General features: G+C 44.0%; 1 long non-coding RNA gene across 1 annotated transcript in view; it reads left to right on the top strand.

Annotated features, from left to right (window-relative positions):
• Positions 1–8,902, top strand: part of LOC129392504 (uncharacterized) — a 77,241-nt gene extending 68,339 nt beyond the window's left edge. The window contains exon 3 of the long non-coding RNA XR_008618478.1: positions 8,557–8,902. This is a non-coding gene — a long non-coding RNA (uncharacterized lncRNA). The remainder of the gene's footprint in view (positions 1–8,556) is intronic.
• The last annotated feature ends 8,257 nt before the right edge of the window (positions 8,903–17,159 follow it).

Below are 17,159 nucleotides of genomic sequence, written 5' to 3'. Positions count from 1 at the left end.
TTTTATTGATCTTTGCTATCATTTCCTTCATTTCTTTTTCATTTATTTCTGATCTGATCTTTATAATTTCTTTCCTTCTGCTAACTTTGGGGTTTTTTTGTTCTTCTTTCTCTAATTGCTTTAGGTGCAAGGTTAGGTTGTTTATTCGAGATGTTTCCTGTTTCTTAAGGTAAGATTGTATTGCTGTAAACTTCCCTCTTAGAACTGCTTTTGCTGCATCCCATAGGTTTTGTGTCGTCGTGTCTCCAATTGTCATTTGTTTCTAGGTATTTTTTGATTTCCTCTTTGATTTCTTCAGTGATCACTTCGTTATTAAGTAGTGTATTGATTAGCCTCCATGTGTTTGTATTTTTTTACAGATCTTTTCCTGTAATTGATATCTAGTCTCATAGCGTTGTGGTCGGAAAAGATATTTGATACGATTTCAAGTTTCTTAAATTTACCAAGGCTTCATTTGTGACCCAAGATTTGATCTATCCTGGAGAATGTTCCATGAGCACTTGAGAAAAATGTGTATTCTGTTGTTTTTGGATGGAATGTCCTATAGATATCAATTAAGTCCATCTTGTTTAATGTGTCATTTAAAGCTTGTGTGCACTTGAGAAAAATGTGTATTCTGTTGTTTTTGGATGGAATGTCCTATAGATATCAATTAAGTCCATCTTGTTTAATGTGCAGCAGCACACGGCGGATGCATTTACTGTCTCACTGCAGAGCGCCTGCACTGGAGTGCAGCCGGCTACCGCCCGCGTGCCCAGTGACCGCTCCGCTCCCGCAGCCGCCTCAGGCACTGCCACCACCACTGGCTCCAGGCGCGGAACCCACTCCAAGTCTTTTGTCTCCAAAAGACTTATGGAAACAAAACTTATGATGAAGCCCCTAAGGCCATATAACTTGGTGGGGATTAATAGGGATTGAGTCGACCATAAATAAGCAATTAAAAGAAAGCAACTTAGTACAATGATTTTAAATCCAAGTTCACAGTTTTCCTGACAATGGATAGTCCAGAGAGATTCACAGTGGCAAAGATATAAATCTCCACTAAATAAGTGTTCTAAAAGAAACACTAAACCAACTATATTCTAGAAAACGGGATGTTAAATAAAAAGAGCTTCAGTTTGCTGATCTTTGTAGTGGTGGAACAGCATTAGTAAATGGAAAATAATCCTAAAAGTATTGGATTTTCTTTTCAAACCACAGAGTAAATTTGGCTTCTGTCACTGACCAATGATCCTACCAAAGTGTCCGGGACTTGAAGGACCAATATCCCAAAGAAAAGGGATATTGAGGAGAGCTCCACATGTGGCATCATTTTTCTCTGACCCTATTGAAGCTTAAGCCATACAGGGCAAAGTCTAGGAAGCTAAGCAGAAAACACTGAAACACAGTGTGGAATTTTCAACAGGCTCATGGTCCTTGGGAAACAAAAGTTGGATTTCAGAATCTGCCAGAAGGGGAGGGGGCCCTAGTGATCTTCCCCTGGAATCCCTGGGTTTTACACTAAGCCTGTGGGTAAACCAAGCCTTATAAAGACCACAACTCCACCTCATGTCACCTCAGTCCTGGTTGGATTGAACTCGTCTGATTCCATTCTGGATGCCTCACAGAGGGTAGGGGAAAGCCTCTTTGAAGAAAAATAATAGCATCCAAGGCCATAAATTTTTAAGATCACGATGTCTAACATTAAATAAAATACCAGGTGGACTCATTTGTGACTCAGCTATTGGTCAGACACATACTTAAAAATAATGAATGTTGTTATGTTAAAAAACATTGAAATCAAGATAGAGAATTTTCCAGAGTACTAGATCTTTAAAAAATATCAAATGGAAATTCAAAAACTGAAAAATATAATAATGTAAATTAAACTGTAGATAGATGTATTTTATAATTAATTATATGCAACCAAAGAGAGGACTAGGAAATGTGAATGATGTGATAAGCAAAACTAACCTACTTGACAATGCACCTAACTGATGGAATATACTTTTTTCTTAGAAAAGTCAATTTTAAAAAAAATTATTTATTTTATTTATTTATTTTTGGCTGGGTTAGGTCTTTGTTGCTGCACGCAGGCTTTCTCTAGTTGCAGCCGCTCCGGGGGCTACTCTTCATTGCAGTTGCATGGGCTTCTCATTGCAGTGGCTTCTCTTGTTGCAGAGCACGGGCTCTAGGTGCACGGGCTTTAGTAGTTGTGGTGCACAGACTCAGTAGTTGTGGCTCACGGGCTCTAGAGCGCAGGCTCAGTAGTTGTGCCACACAGGCTTAGTTGCTCCATGGCATGTGGGATCTTCCCGGACCAGGGCTCGAACCCGTGTCCCCTGAATTGGCAGGCAGATTCTTAACCACTGTGCCACCAGGGAAGCCCCAGAATATACTTTTTCTCAAGTCATACATGCCAAATTTTATCAAAATTGATAATTTGCTAGGTCGTAAGTCTCAACAAATTTCAAAGGATTGAAATCATGTTCTCTTACTCAGCGAAATTAAACTAAAAATAAGCAAACAGAAATAATCACTAGAAAATCCTCAAATACATGGAAGTTAAGCAATTCATTTAAAAATAAACCTTGGGTCCAGAAAGAAACCCCAGTGGAGGTAAATGATATTTTGCACTGAATGAAAATGAAAATATGGCATATCAAAATATGTTGAATGCCACAAATGTTGTGCTTATGGAAAACCGTCCAACCATCAAATCCATATGTTTAAGAAGAAAGTTTAAAAAACAATGATCTCACTATCCGGCTAAAAAACCTAAGGGAAAATAAAACACAAACTCCCAGCCAAGTAAACCCAAGAATGTAGGTGGAAGGAAATAATAAAGATAAGAGCAGAAATTAATGAAATAGAAACCCTAGATACCATAGAGAAATATCAACAAAGCTGAAATTTGGTTCTCTGAAAGACTAAGTTAGTTTTTTGAAGACTGAAGAAGGAAAAAAGAGAGCCCTTATAATCAATATCAGGAATCAAAACAAAACAAAACAAAAAAAAGACATCACTACAGATCATACAGACATTTAAAAGATAAGAAGAGATACTGGAACTAAATTTAGGCAAGAAATTTACAACTTTTGATGAAATGGACAAATTCCTAAGAAAGTACAATTTACCACAACTGCTACAAAAAGAAAAATGGAAAATCTGAATATCCATTTAAAACTTAAATATGTAATTAAAACTTAAATTTGTAATTAAATACCTTTCCACTAAGAAATCTCAAGGCACAGATAAACTTCATTTGTGAACATTTCCAAACCTCAAGTAATATATAACACCACTCTTAAAAAAGCACTTCCCAAGAATAGAATAAGAGGAAGTAAATCCCAGTTTATTTTTATGAGGCCAGCATAATATTGATATCAAAGGCTGGCAAGAGTAGTACAAGGAAAGAGAATTATAAGCTGGTTCTTCTCATGAACAATCGAGGCATGATCCTAAACAAAATATTAGCAAATTGAATCCTGCAATGTATAAAAACAAAACCAAAAACCCGTCATGAAAAGTTGGATTTATTCCAGGAATGCAAGGTTGATTTAACACTATAAAAATCAATGAAATGCAATTCACCAGATTAACTGAATAAAGGAGAAAAATTGATTATCATTTCAGATGCAGAAAAAGCATCTGATAAAATTCAAATTCCAGTAATGATTTAAAAGGAAAGAATTTACCAAAGTGGATATAGAAGGGAAGTTCCTTAATGGGATGAACAAGTATATACAAAAAACTTAGAGTAAGCTTCATACTTAATTTTGGTATGTCAGAAGTTTTCCTCCTTAAATCAGGAATAAGAAAAAGATGCCTAATATCACCATTTTTAAAAATAAAAATTATTCTTTATACAGTGTTATCTGTTTACGGGGCTGCGTTGGGTCTTCGTTGCTGTGCGCAGGCTTCTCATGGTGGTGACTTCTCTTTGTTGCAGGGCACGGGCTCTAGGCGCGCGGGCTCAGTATTTGTGGCTCACGGGCTCTAGAGCACAGGCTCAGTAGTTGTGGTGCACGGGCTTAGTTGCTCTGCAGCATGTGGGATCTTCCCAGACCAGGGCTCGAACCCGTGTCCCCGGCATTGGCAGGCAGATTCTTAACCACCGCGCCACCAGGGAAGTCCTAATATCACCATTTTTATTTAACGTTGTAGTAGAGATCCTAGACAGTACAATAAGGCAATAAAAAAGTAGAATGATTAGAAAGGAAAAAATGAAGCAGTCATTATACATAGAATATTCAAAATAATCTACAAGCTATTTATAAGTTAATTTAGAAAAGACACTAGATAAGAGAACAATATAAAGATCTTTATTTCTGTGTATTAACAATAAAGAATTAAAGGTGAAAAAATTAAACCTACCGTTTATAATAGCATCAAAAATATCAAATATTTAGGATGTAATACATGAAAATATGCAAGAATTCTATGTAGAAAATTATAAAACATCGTGGAAATAAATTAAAAATACCTAAATAAATGGAGATTTACACCATGGTCATGGATTGGAAGACTAAAATTGTTAAGATAATAAGTCTCCACAAGTTGATTTATAGAGTAACTGCAAACTCAATCAGAATTTCAGCAGATATTTTTTCGTGTGGAAATCAACAAGCTGATTCTAAAATTTGTGTGAAAATACGAAAGTCTAGAAATAACCAAATTCCGAAGAAAAGCTAATTTGAACTTATGCTCTGATACATTAAAATTAATTATGAGGTTATCATGATAAAGTCAGTGTGCCATTCACACAAGGAGAGACAAATTGGGAAATGAAACATAACAGAAAGTACAGAAACAGACTCAAATATACAGTCATTTGATTAAATGACAAAGACGATACTGACGTGCAATGAGAAAAACATGGTCTTTTCATTTAGCGGTGCTATAGACCAACTGAATATCCATATTGAAAAAAAGAAATCATACTCAAAATCAATTCTCGGTGGATTATATATGTAAATAAGGAAGGCAAAACCAATAAACTTCTGGAATAAATCACAGGAGAATATCTTCATGCTTTTGAGGTAGGGAAAGACTTTTAAAAGGCACTGAACATAATGGATAAATTGGACATAATAAACAAGTAAATAATACATAATAATTGATAAATAGGGCTACACAAAGTTAAGAAACTGTTGCTCTAACAACATTAGGAGAGTGAAAAGGCAAGCTAAGAAGTTGGGATATGATTTTTTGCAATACATGCAACCTGGAAAGGACACATATGTAAATGTGTAAAAAATATATGAAAAAAAATATATGTAAAACACCTCTTACAAAGAAAGAAAGATAATAGAGAAATGGACAAAATATATAGACAGGTACTTCACAGAAGAAGATATCCAAATGGCAAAACAAACATATTGAAGAGGTGCACAAAATCATTAGTTATCAGATAAATGCAAATTCAAATCATAAGATACCACTGCACACCCACCTGCAGGGTTAAAATAAAAAGGACAGACAATACCAGGTTTTGGCAAGGATGTGGACCAACCGGAACTCTCATATACTGCTGGTGGGTGTGTAACTTGGTAAAAACCACTTTGGAAAACTGTTTAGCGTATCAATAAAAGTTGACTAGACTTACACCCTAGGGGCCAGCAATATCGCTTCTTAAAGTATTAATCAAATTGATACATACCTAGCAAGGCTGATTAAGGAAGTAGACACTAACCATTATTACAATCAAAAAGGAGACATCAGGCTTCCCTGGTGGCGCAGTGGTTACGAATCCGCCTGCCCATGCAGGGGACACGGGTTCGAGCCCTGGTCCGGGAAGATTCCCGCGATCCATAGAGCAACTAAGCCCGTGCGCCACAACTACTGAGCCTGTGCTCTAGAGCCCACGAGCCACAAGTACTGAGCCCGCGTGCCACAACTACTGAAGCCCGCGTGCCTAGAGCCTGTGCTCCGCAACAAGAGAAGCCACCGCAATGAGAAGCCCGTGCACCGCAACAAAGAGTGGCCCCTGCTCGCCGCAACTAGAGAGAGCCAGCGCGCAGCAACGGGGACTCAACGCAGCCAAAAATAAATTTTAAAAAAATAAGTAAAATAAATTTATTTTAAAAAAAGGAGACATCACTAACGATATTTCAGAAATTGAAATTAGTACTTCAGGATATTGTGAAAAAAATGTATGCCAAAAAAATGAAAATTGAGGTAAAATGGCCAATTTTCTATAAAAACACAGCTTTTCAAAACTCATATTAAGAAGAAATAAAAAATCAGAGTAGTCCTGTAATTACTAAAGATATTAAATCTGTAATTAAAAACTTTCCCACAAACAAAACTCTATGCCACACGATGTCCATACGGCATCCCAAGTGAATTCTACCGAACATTTATTATTATTTTGAGCAACAGATAGAATTAAGAAAAAATCCATTTGATCTTACATGACGCTAGCATATTGTCTTTTAAGGCGAGTGGCACTGTGATCTTGGAACAAGGGAGAAGGAATTTGGCCCTAGGATAAAAAATAACTATACAACCATGATAAATAAACAGTTTATTGATTTCCAGTATTAGAATCAATCTATAGGCAAACCTCGAAATATTTAACTATTCTATCAGTAGAGGCAAAATGTACATAACATCAGCCTTGACCGTGTAAAATAAAATAGGATCTATCAAAAGTGGAAGTTTAAGCGACTTCCCTGGTGGTCCAGTGGTTGAGACTCTGCGCTTCCACTGCAGGGGGTGTGGCTTCGATCACTGGTCTGGGAACTTAGATCCCGCATGCCGTGAGGCGCGGGCCAAAAAAAAAAAAAAAAAAAAAAGAAATAGAAGTTTAAAATGTGTAGGAAAGGATAGAGACAGTAATATCCTCATATTGTTGCAAAGTAAGGAATCAAGATACACCATTGCAAGTTGATGGAACAGGAAAGGGAAGTTTAGATGTAGCATTTTAATTTACAAAGGTAACCAAAAGAGAGGGGAAAATTAATGGTAAAACTGTCAAATACTGAGAGAGGAGGGAAAGGAGATAAAATAGTAAAAATGCACTTGAATTTGCTGCCCTCTGGCAACTATTTACGTAGCATTCACAAATATTTACCTAGCATTTACATTGTATTAGATCTTATAAGTAATCTAGAGATGGTTTAAAGTATACTAGCAGGCTGTGCGTAGGTTATGCAAATACTGCATCATTTTTTATAAGGGATTTGAGCATCCTCGAATTTTGGTACCCACAGCGGTCCTAGAACCAATCCCCTACAGATGCTGAGGGAGGACTGGATGGCTTTAGCAGTTGAGAAAAAGATACAAATAAATATATATGTATATATGTATATATACTTATAGGATGGTCATGAGTCTTCAGTGCAATGAAGTATATAACAAGTGCTTGGCAAAGAGCAGGCTTTCAGTGCATGTCAGTTTTTCCTTTTTATTGCAGTCTGAACGTTGATTTGGTCCTTTGCTGTTCTCCCTCTTTCCTATTGGATGGTTTGGTCTGTTGCCATCACATTTTTGCATTTCTGTATAGTAAGAATATTTTAACTTTCAATGAAAATTGCCTTTATTATTAGATGGCTTGCCTATTATTTTTAGAGAATTCCCCTTACTTTAAATAGTTCAGCGAGAGCCTTAGGAGAGGAATCTTGTCAGGTAGAAGCGCTGTCAGAGCACCTCAAAGTGTTCCATGGAGGGAGTTGCTTTCCTTCCCATGGAAATAAGGTAAATGCTCTGTTTCTATGGTTACTCTTCTTCTTTTATTAATGCTAAAAGTCTTAGCATTAATAAAAGTAAGGAGGTGTGCTGGTCTTTAATAGCATGAATATATCATTGACAGTTTCCAGGCTACTTTTACTTACGGCGCTATTCTTCGTGTAGTGCAGCCAGTACTGTCGGACTTAACACATAAACTCCAATTTTCAAGAGTTTCTCAAACAGCTAGTATAGAACTGCATATGCTTGGCAGGAACTTCCCTTAAAACGTGCCCTCCACGGGCATCTTTCCTAAGTATAGGTGATCGCTTAGACTATGACCTTTAGATTTCCACCATCTACAGCATATGAAGTAGAACCTCTTTCTTCTGGACGTTTACCCGTTTCCTGAGATTTCCACTTAATCATACGGATTATGCTGCAGCCTGGAAATGTCTGACTCGTATCAACTTTCCTTTAACTCTTACCTCATTACAATGTTGATTACCTGGTCATTTGAAGTGAGAACTGACAGGTACATTGGGAGGGTACCTGAGGGGATCAGTCTGGACATTTACACACTAGGTCGCGAGTTGGTACGTGTGCAGAGAAGGACCGAAGGCTGGCGAGACGCTACCACTGCGAGCACATCAGGCGCTGGCCTCGTACAGAAAGCCAAGAAGAGGGCAGGCAAGAGAGAGAAAGTGTGATCCCGTTTATGAAGTTCAAGTTCAGGCAAAAGCTCTCTCTGCTGATGGTGGTCAGGTGGGCTCCCCCTTGGCTTTTCAGTCCTCGCTGTTTAGAAATCAGCACAAGCCTAATTGTAGTTCTTTTGTAAGTGACCTTTTTTTCTCCGGCTGCTTTTAGGATCTTCTGGTTTTCTTAGGTTTTCCTGTGATTTTTCAGAAATTCATCCTGGTTGGAATTCACGGGGCTTACTGCATCTGAGGATGGACGTCTTTCAACAACTCTGAAACCTTCTCTGTTTGGACAGTGCCTCTTCCACACCCTGTTTTCTCCCTCTGGAACTCAAATTAGACATATGTTAAAGCTTCCACCTCCACTCCCTTCCCCCTGAAACTCTCTTTCCCATTTCCTGTCCCTCCTCCTCTCCAGATTGTTTTCATTTCTTTGGGTTTATCTGCCATTCACTTTTTCCTCTCCGAATCAACTGCATCTAATCTGCTACAAAGGCAGTTCATTGAGTTTATTATATTCACTTTAAGCCTATTAAATGAGTTATTCTGGGCCAGTTATTTTCAATATCTAAAGCATCTGGGGACTTGTTTCTGTCTTGTGTTGCTTCTGGTGAATTTCAACTGTGATGGCTTCTTTCCTTGAGTGTTTCGTGAATGTTGCCTGATGGTTTGGGAAAGTTATCTGCGCAGGAATTTTCCCAGGCTGCATTGGAAGCCGAGCCCCTCTGGAGAGGATTAGCCCTTGCTTCTCAGAGTCACCAACCCTGGACCATTTTAAGTTAAAATTTCAACCTGAGTTTTCTGTTCCACCCGGGTAGGGCGAATTTAGACTGCTGGCTTGTGGGTACGAATTCTCAGGGGGAGGAGGGGCACTTATTTGTCCCTACCTTCGGTTCAAAGTGGAGCCAAGTTTCCCTTCTGTTCCCTTCTGAATATCAGAGTTTCCTTCTCACTCGTCCTTCCCTTAGGACTGTGGCCTAGAGGCTTCCAGATAACTAGGGGTCTCCTATTAGATCCTCCTCGGGCAGCCCTCTGCTTTACCTTCTGTCCTCTGATAGCAGAGACCATCCCAGCAGCGACTCAGCATCTCTAGGGTTTGGCCACACCCTTTCAGGGCATAAGCGGAATTTGGTGCTGGCCTACCTCCCAGGACGCCCGTTTTCACTTTCTGTGGGATTCTGCACGTTCCTTAATTTAGTGCCAGCTCAGCAATGCACCTAAATGAATGGGGTGTGTCTTTCAACATTTAATCTAGTATTTCAGTTTTTAGTGAGGAAGGTCCTTCAGGGTATCTTATCAATCACATCTCTGGAAACAGAAGCCCCCAAGCCTGTTCTATCGAGGTTGATTATTTCCTGCTAGGTGCTAAGCCTGGAGTTTCAACAGGGCTCCAATTTCATGAGTGCATCGTTCTACAAGCAGCATACAAGTTACTACCAGAAGAAATGATTCTTTCTTACCTAACCTCAGACCTTAATTAGGCAGGTGATTGAGACTTATTTGGGGGGAATGTTTGAGTGGTAGGAAGCCTCAGTAATACGGGAGCTACATCTTCACATCTTAAATCAGCCCAAACATTCTTCACTGTTTCCATTGTTGGAACAGTGGGAAGCTTGGAATGGGGTTTATAATGCAATCATTCTTCCAAATGCATAACATGGCACCAGTCCGAGCACTTGTAACCATCTCCAGAATGAATCCAGATTCTACTGCAACTGTCCGGCTGGTGGGAAAATGATTTGTTGATTTTTAGGGAAGGATAAAGCCCATTAAAGTTATTGTTTGAGTTTGTTCTGTACATTGTCTTTTCTTTCTCTCCCTCCTGCTCTTTATTTCCTACTTCTTCCCACAGTACATCATATTTTTATAAAAGTCACTGGTTTCAAAATTCCATTTAGAGATCAACAACAGCATTCATAAGCAAGACGAAACAGTACAACCCAGTTAGCTGTTTTCCAGAATTAGAATCTTCTCTTTTTCTTTCTTTTTTTTTTTTTTTTTTTGTGGTATGCGGGCCTCCCTCTCTCGTGGCCTCTCCCGTTGCGGAGCACAGGCCCCGGACACGCAGGCCCAGCGGCCACGGCTCACGGGCCCAGCCGCTCCGCGGCACGTGGGATCCTCCCAGACCGGGGCGCACAGGCCCCGGACGCGCAGGCCCAGCGGCCACGGCTCACGGGCCCAGCCGCTCCGCGGCACGCGGGATCCTCCCGGACCGGGGCACGAACCCGCGTCCCCTGCGTCGGCAGGCGGACTCTCAACCACTGCGCCACCAGGGAAACCCATAGAATCTTCTCTTTTATAAGGAATCTGTTTCTAAACAATTATTCTATGATTGTAAGCCTGGAAGGCATTCAGATTAAGAAAAAGGAAAAATAAGTATTTCATAATAATTCTCTTAAATAGGAAATGCGTAAGACATAGTTAATGTTAATAGCATTCTGTTAAGATACGTTTTCTTTTTAATTCTTTGGGACACCTGTGAATTCACTGCCAACCCATTATTTATAACTTACCTGTGTTCTACTCTCCCATCTCGTCCCCTTACTTCCCCACTCGCCCAAATCACCACTATCCTGGCTTTTGTGTTTATTCTGCTTTTGACGTTTTTAGTTTGTGGTTTTATCAAGTACCTTTGTGTGTTTGAACAATCTACTGTTTAGTTTCATCCGTCCTTGAACTTAATAAAAAGGGTATGTGGGGCTTCCCTGGTGGCGCAGCGGTTGAGAGTCCGCCTGCCGATGCAGGGGACGCGGGTTCGTGCCCCGGTCCGGGAGGATCCCGCGTGCCGCGGAGCGGCTGGGCCCGTGAGCCGTGGCCGCTGGGCCTGCGCGTCCGGAGCCTGTGCTCCGCAACGGGAGAGGCCGCAGCGGTGAGAGGCCCGCGTACCGCAAAAAAAACTGAGCCTGCGCGAGCGGAGCCTGTGCCCCGCAACGGGAGAGGCCACAGCAGTGAGAGGCCCGCGTACCGCAAAAAAAAAAAAAAAAAAAAAAAAAGGGTATGTAACATTCTGAGACTTGCTCTCCAGTGGTTGCAAAGATCAATCATGTTGTGTGTATCATTCATTGTCACTGCTGTAGAATATCCTGCTGTTTGAAAATACTATTCCCTTGCCAATGGTCCCTGGTGTTGCTTCTAATTATCTTTGCTATTTTGAACAGGGCTGCTAAGCACATTCTTGTATCTGTCTCTGGACGTATGTCGAAAGATTTTGGGGAGTTCTTATCTAGAAGTGGAATTGTTGAATGGTAAAATGTGTAAATATTCAACTTTACAAAATAATGCCGAATTGTGTTTCAAAATGATTGCGCCAATTTCTGTCCTAATCCTTGGTGTGTAAGCGATCCAATTCGTCTGCATCCTCTTCAGTATTTGGTGGTGTTACACTTCATTTTTGACAGCGGAATGGGTAAAAGCAATATATCCTGTAGGGGCTTGATGTGTATTTCTCTGACTTTTGAAAGTTGAGCATCACTTCATATGCTTATTGGCTTATACATTTTGTGACGTGCCTGTTCACATCTTTTGCTCAGTTTTCTATTGATTTGTTTGTCTTTTCAGTATTATTTGTTACTGCTTTGTAGAAGACTTTAATACAGTCTTCATAAGAAACCTTTATTTGTTATGTGTGGCAAATGTAGTCTCTTAGATTGTAGTTTGTCTTTTCATTTCTTTTAAGTAATAATCTTCAGTAAGCAAAAGACGAGTCCCCCGCCCCCCAAAGTGCGAAACATCCATTCAACAAGCAGTGGACATTGATTTTGTGCCAACTGCTGCTCCAGGTCCCGGGGATGTTGCTGGGAACACAGCAGACCAGGACCTTCCTTTTGTGGAGCTGACTTTGGGGAGGTCCACTTTTGACTTCACCATCCAACAATCTGTGGGAACTTGCAAAACTATTTCAGTTTTCGTCTCTATAAATGGAGTTTGTGACTCTCAGCCCTGCCTTCCCGATGGACAAACTAGAGGCTCTTGCTGACTTTGGTGGAGGGGGCAGGAGTAGCCCTCATGGTCTGTGTGTGTGTGTGTGTGTGTATGTATGTGTGTGCGCGCGCGCGCGTGTGTGCGTATGTGTGTTTGTTTTATTTTTTATTTTAATTTAGAGCATAGTTGATTAACAGTGTTGTGTTAGTTTCAGGTGTACAGCAGAGTGATTCAGTTACACATAGACTTGTTACCTATTGTTTTTTGAATTCTTTTCCCATTTAGGTTATTACAGAGTATTAAGCAGAGTTCCCTGTGCTCTACAGCAGGTTCTTATTAGTTACCTGTTTTAAACATAGCCGTGTGTACATGTCAATCCCAAACTCCTAGTCTATCCCTCACCTCCCACCCTTCCCCCAGGTAACCATAAGTTTGTTCTCTAAGTCTGTGAGTCTGTTTCTGTTTTGTAAATAAGTTCGTTTGTATCATAAGCAATATCATATGGTATCTGTCTTTCTCTTTCTGACTTACTTCACTTAGTATGGTCATCTCTGGGTCCATCCATGTTGCTGCAACTGGCATCATTGCATTCTTTTTTATGGCTGAGTACTATTCCATTGTATATCTGTACCACATCTTCTCTAGCCATTCCTCTGTCGATGGGCATTTAAGTTGCTTCCATGCCCCACATTGTCTCATGGTGCCATCACAGGCCTTTCCTTGGGGTGGTGTTCTCATGTCAAGGACCTTATTCTGCCTTCTAGCTCCCCCAGGAAAATCATGAGCTATCTTACAACGAGGTCCGATTCTTTGCCATGCACCACGGGCAGTGTTCAAAGAAAACAAATACCCATAGATAAATTCAACCCAATACTCTGAGTATTGTTTCAATGTTTGCTGAAAATTCTCTCGTTGAAAAAGTCTCATTTAACGTCCTGATGGTGGCATATCCACAGGTGACAAATGTGACATCTCCAGGCTTCGGCGTCCCCCCATTATATATGGGCACGTGTGCACTCCAGCGAGGTAAGATGCTGCCTGAGACTCTGGGGCTGGCGAGCAGGAGCCTTAGAGTTCTCCCTTTGGAAAGATCACCGCGTTATTCTGTAGGAAATGTCTTCTTGGCACTTACCTTGAGGATAAAAGGTGATGCTTCTCCAGTAGCTCGGGCATCAGTGAACTTTCCTTATTTGACTTAATTCACCAATGGTCAGAGGTATGCAGGGATGACTGACTTCCTCCTGAGCGAGAATCACCCCCTGCTACAGCCTCTGCCAATAGTAAAGATTTATTGAGCGTTTACCTGTATTGATGAGTGTTCAGTCTTTCTGCTTTCACAGCAACCATATGAGGCAGCTGTGTTTATCCTCATCCTACAAAGGGAGAGGTCAAGGTCGAGCACTTTGTCATCTTAAGGCAGGAAGGACCCCCTACTCCCACCTTATGTCCATTGAGGGAAACCATTGACACTCCCCCGACAGTTAATCGCAGTTGGACTCAGCCTGCGAGCGGAAGGAACATCAGGGCCAGGAACTTTGGCAGCATCTCAGGGGCTGGGCGAGGGGTGGCATATGGCGGCGGGGTGCCGCCGCGGGCAGGGTCTCCGATGCCAGTGGGCCGCTCACCGCGGGACGGACGCCTGACCCCCCAGCCTCGCCCTTCTCCACCCTCTGAAAGGTGAAAAGAGGGTCAGAGACCACGTGTTTTTTTAATTAAAAAAATTTGTTGAAACCTTGTTTCAACCAGGCTCTAAAGAACTCAGGGCCCTGCAGGCGTGTCCCAGGAGAGCAGGTAATGACCAGGCTGGGAGGAAGCGGCAACACGAGCCAGCCTGGTCTCGGCGCTGATTGGCCGGAACAGTGTCTGAAGCGCTCGCTGCCCGGGCCTTGCCCCCGCCCGCCCCCAGCCTCAGCAGCCTGGTGTCCTGAGGAGCGGCGCCCTGCTCCCTGGCCGAGCCTCCCCCAAAGGCGCAAATGCGGGGGCCCTGCACAGCGGCCACGCAAGCACCGGCCCAGGAGCTGCCGTCATCCTGATGTTCGATTCGCTGTCAGCCGCTTGCTCTCGAGCCTGCTGTGTCATCTTGAGGGCTTACTTAGCACTAAGCAGATTTACCGCAAGGCAGTAATCACGAGGGAGAAAATGAACCTTTCCTGGATGAAAGGCACGGAGAAACTCCCCCACTTTCCTTCTTTCTATTCGTCTTTTAGGTATTGTCGTTGTCCACTGTGAATAAGATTTCCTGTAGCAACCGGCAGCCGGGAGGCCGGGGTCTCCAGCTTCTAACTGGTTTACCTCAAAGGATGCAACATTCTGACTCTCTCAGTTTTACTGCTTTTGGCGCCGAGCGCTAGTTCCCTCTGAAACGTACACTTGACGGGGCGGCCATAGGAAGGTGCTTTTACAGCTGAGCAGGACCCTGCAGCTGGGAAGTGCAGAGGCCAGGAGTTGTGTAGGGCTTTCCCTTCTGGTCTACCAGCGTCATCAGCCGAGGTTTATTAGGTCTGTCTGTACGTGACGCCGCTCCAGAAGTTACCTCTACCTTCCACCTAGGAAGAGGTGCCAGAGTTTCTCCTCTGGGATCCTCTAATGTGTAAACTCTTAGCTGAAGATAATAGCACAGGAGTATGCCAGCAAGCAATGGCTAAGGTATGGCTGATAGAAACAGCTGAACTAATTGAGTGCGCTGGAAAATACGTTAGGCATATAACCGTCCGAGCCAATTTTCAAAGAATTGGAGTTCCAGATTCCAGACATAGCAAAAGTGTGCCAGAGATCACGCACCCATTCGTCGATGAAATCAGGAAACATGTGAGGAGCTTGTAAGAAGCAGCTTTCTCGGCACACGAGGGGAACTGCGGGGTGGGCTGACAGTGAAGTCAGTGATTGCGCAGAGCTTAAGGGTGACCAGCAAGGAATAATTTTTTGCTGAGGGAGACATTTGGGGAAGTTTGGAGAAAAGCGATCAATCATGGTAGATTTTATAATCGCCAAGAACAGGATGTGGTATGTAAGCCATTCCAGGAAACGGGGCCAGAGTCAGAGCCTGGGCTGACCATCGGAGGAGGGCAGGTATCCAGGGCTCCCAGGGAAAGAAAGGCTGCAGGGGGAAGCAGCAGAGCAGCCTGGGCCGCAGGGAGCATGTCACGAGGAGGAGGAAGCCCGGATCGTTAGGGGGGCTGCCCCGGTGGCCAGGCTCCGTCCCGATCCTGAGGACTGGAGGGGGCGGGCAGGGCCACCATCCCGGATGGGCAGGGACGCCTGGACGGGTTCCAGGACAGAGACGCAGGCAGCAGGGAAACTTGGGCTGGGGAACGGGCATTGCCGGGGGAGAGTGATGAGGTGCGGGACGCCCGAGGAGTGAGTACATTCGAGCAAGGGGCCCGGGGTGGGGGGGCAGGTGCAGGAGCCGCAGTGAACACACTTCCTCCCCGGGTCGCTGAGGGGCCAGCCTGACTCGGCGTAGGGGCTTGTGCTACGTCGAGCTGCTGCCGGAGCTTCTCCCGGCCGCGGTTGCAGGGCTTTGGCTGGGAGCTTCGGCTGTTGAAACTCTGGCAGCAGCAGGGGCAGGAGGTCAGGCCAATCATCACAGAGGAAAGAACACCAGTCACAGGAGCAATGGGCTCCCCAGGCCCCCAGCCCCCAGCACTGTAAACAGTCCCCTGGGCACCGTCTGAGAAAGAGTGGAGCCCCGATGAGGCCCCCGGCACACGGACCCGGGTGAGGTACCCAGAGGCTGGAAGTGGGAAGGTGCTCAAAGAATGGTGGAGAAATGTCAGAGTGACCCCGGGGCCAACCTGCAGCGGCTCCCACTGGCCAAATCTGGGCTATTTTGACCATCAAAATATATAGTGATATGAACAGATTATAACTCAGTGAGTAAAACAAGAATGTGTGAGTCCACTCACATGAGTAAGTAATCAAGGCACAAGGGAAAGCCCTCCTTACAAGAAAGTGCGGATTCGTAAACGCAGAAAGAATGATGGGTTAGGAAAATCACCATTTGCCAGTGATCCTAGTAAGGACTGATTCAAGCGAGGATCATCCGTGAGAGCTTGAGGAGGCAGAGGGTCCTTACAGCGTCTAAATGTATCTCCCCCCAGATTCCTTATGAATTACAAAAGGGAAAAGTAACATCTTCCCAGGGGAAGGCCTGATGGACTGCACTGTAACCAAGGCACCGGAGTTAACACACTCTGCCTCCAACCCAACAGAAAATCCTTCAAACCGTATCCCGGCAAACCACCGCCGTCCCCCCGAGGGATCGCCAGCCCCCGCCCCGCCCCGTGCACCCAGAGGCCACTGTCCGCACAGCAGCCCGAGGGGCCTGTGAAAGTGGGAGTCAGGTGGCGTCACTCGTCTGAACAAACCTGCTCCCCTCGTCTCACTCGCAGCCGAAGCCCGGGTCCTCGCGGTGGGTGAGGGTCGGGCGCTGTGGCCCCGGCCTCCCACTGCTGCGGCCTCCGGTGCACCGGGTGCGCCCGCGTCTCCGGCTTGCGGCCCTGGGGCTGCTGCTCCTGCGATGGGCTTCCCGCAGGTACCTGTCGAGCCTGCTCCCTCGCCCCTCCGAGGCATGCCTCAGCCCAGACCTCTGTCGACGCCGCTTCCCGTGGACGCTGTTTAAAATGGCAGCGTCCCCGCTGTCCACCCTGGCCGGTCTCCCCTGCTGTGCGTCTGCTAACGCTTTCTGGCGCAGCGTGTGATTAGTTACGTACTTTTGCTAGCTGTTTCCTACACTAGCGTCTGAGCTGGGAGAAACAGCTCCCCGGAACCCAGAACACAGTGGACACTTAACCCACGCTTGCTGAAATGTTGCGTGGTTGCGTACCTGCTGTGCGTCACCAGGACCGCGCTCGGCGTGGCATGGGGTACAAAAGGAGAAAACCTGAACGA

This window comes from Physeter macrocephalus, chromosome 11 (genome assembly GCF_002837175.3).
Source record: "Physeter macrocephalus isolate SW-GA chromosome 11, ASM283717v5, whole genome shotgun sequence".
NCBI lineage: Eukaryota > Metazoa > Chordata > Mammalia > Artiodactyla > Physeteridae > Physeter > Physeter macrocephalus.
Note: the sequence above shows the minus strand (reverse complement) of the source record. Positions and strands in the feature narration are given on the sequence as shown.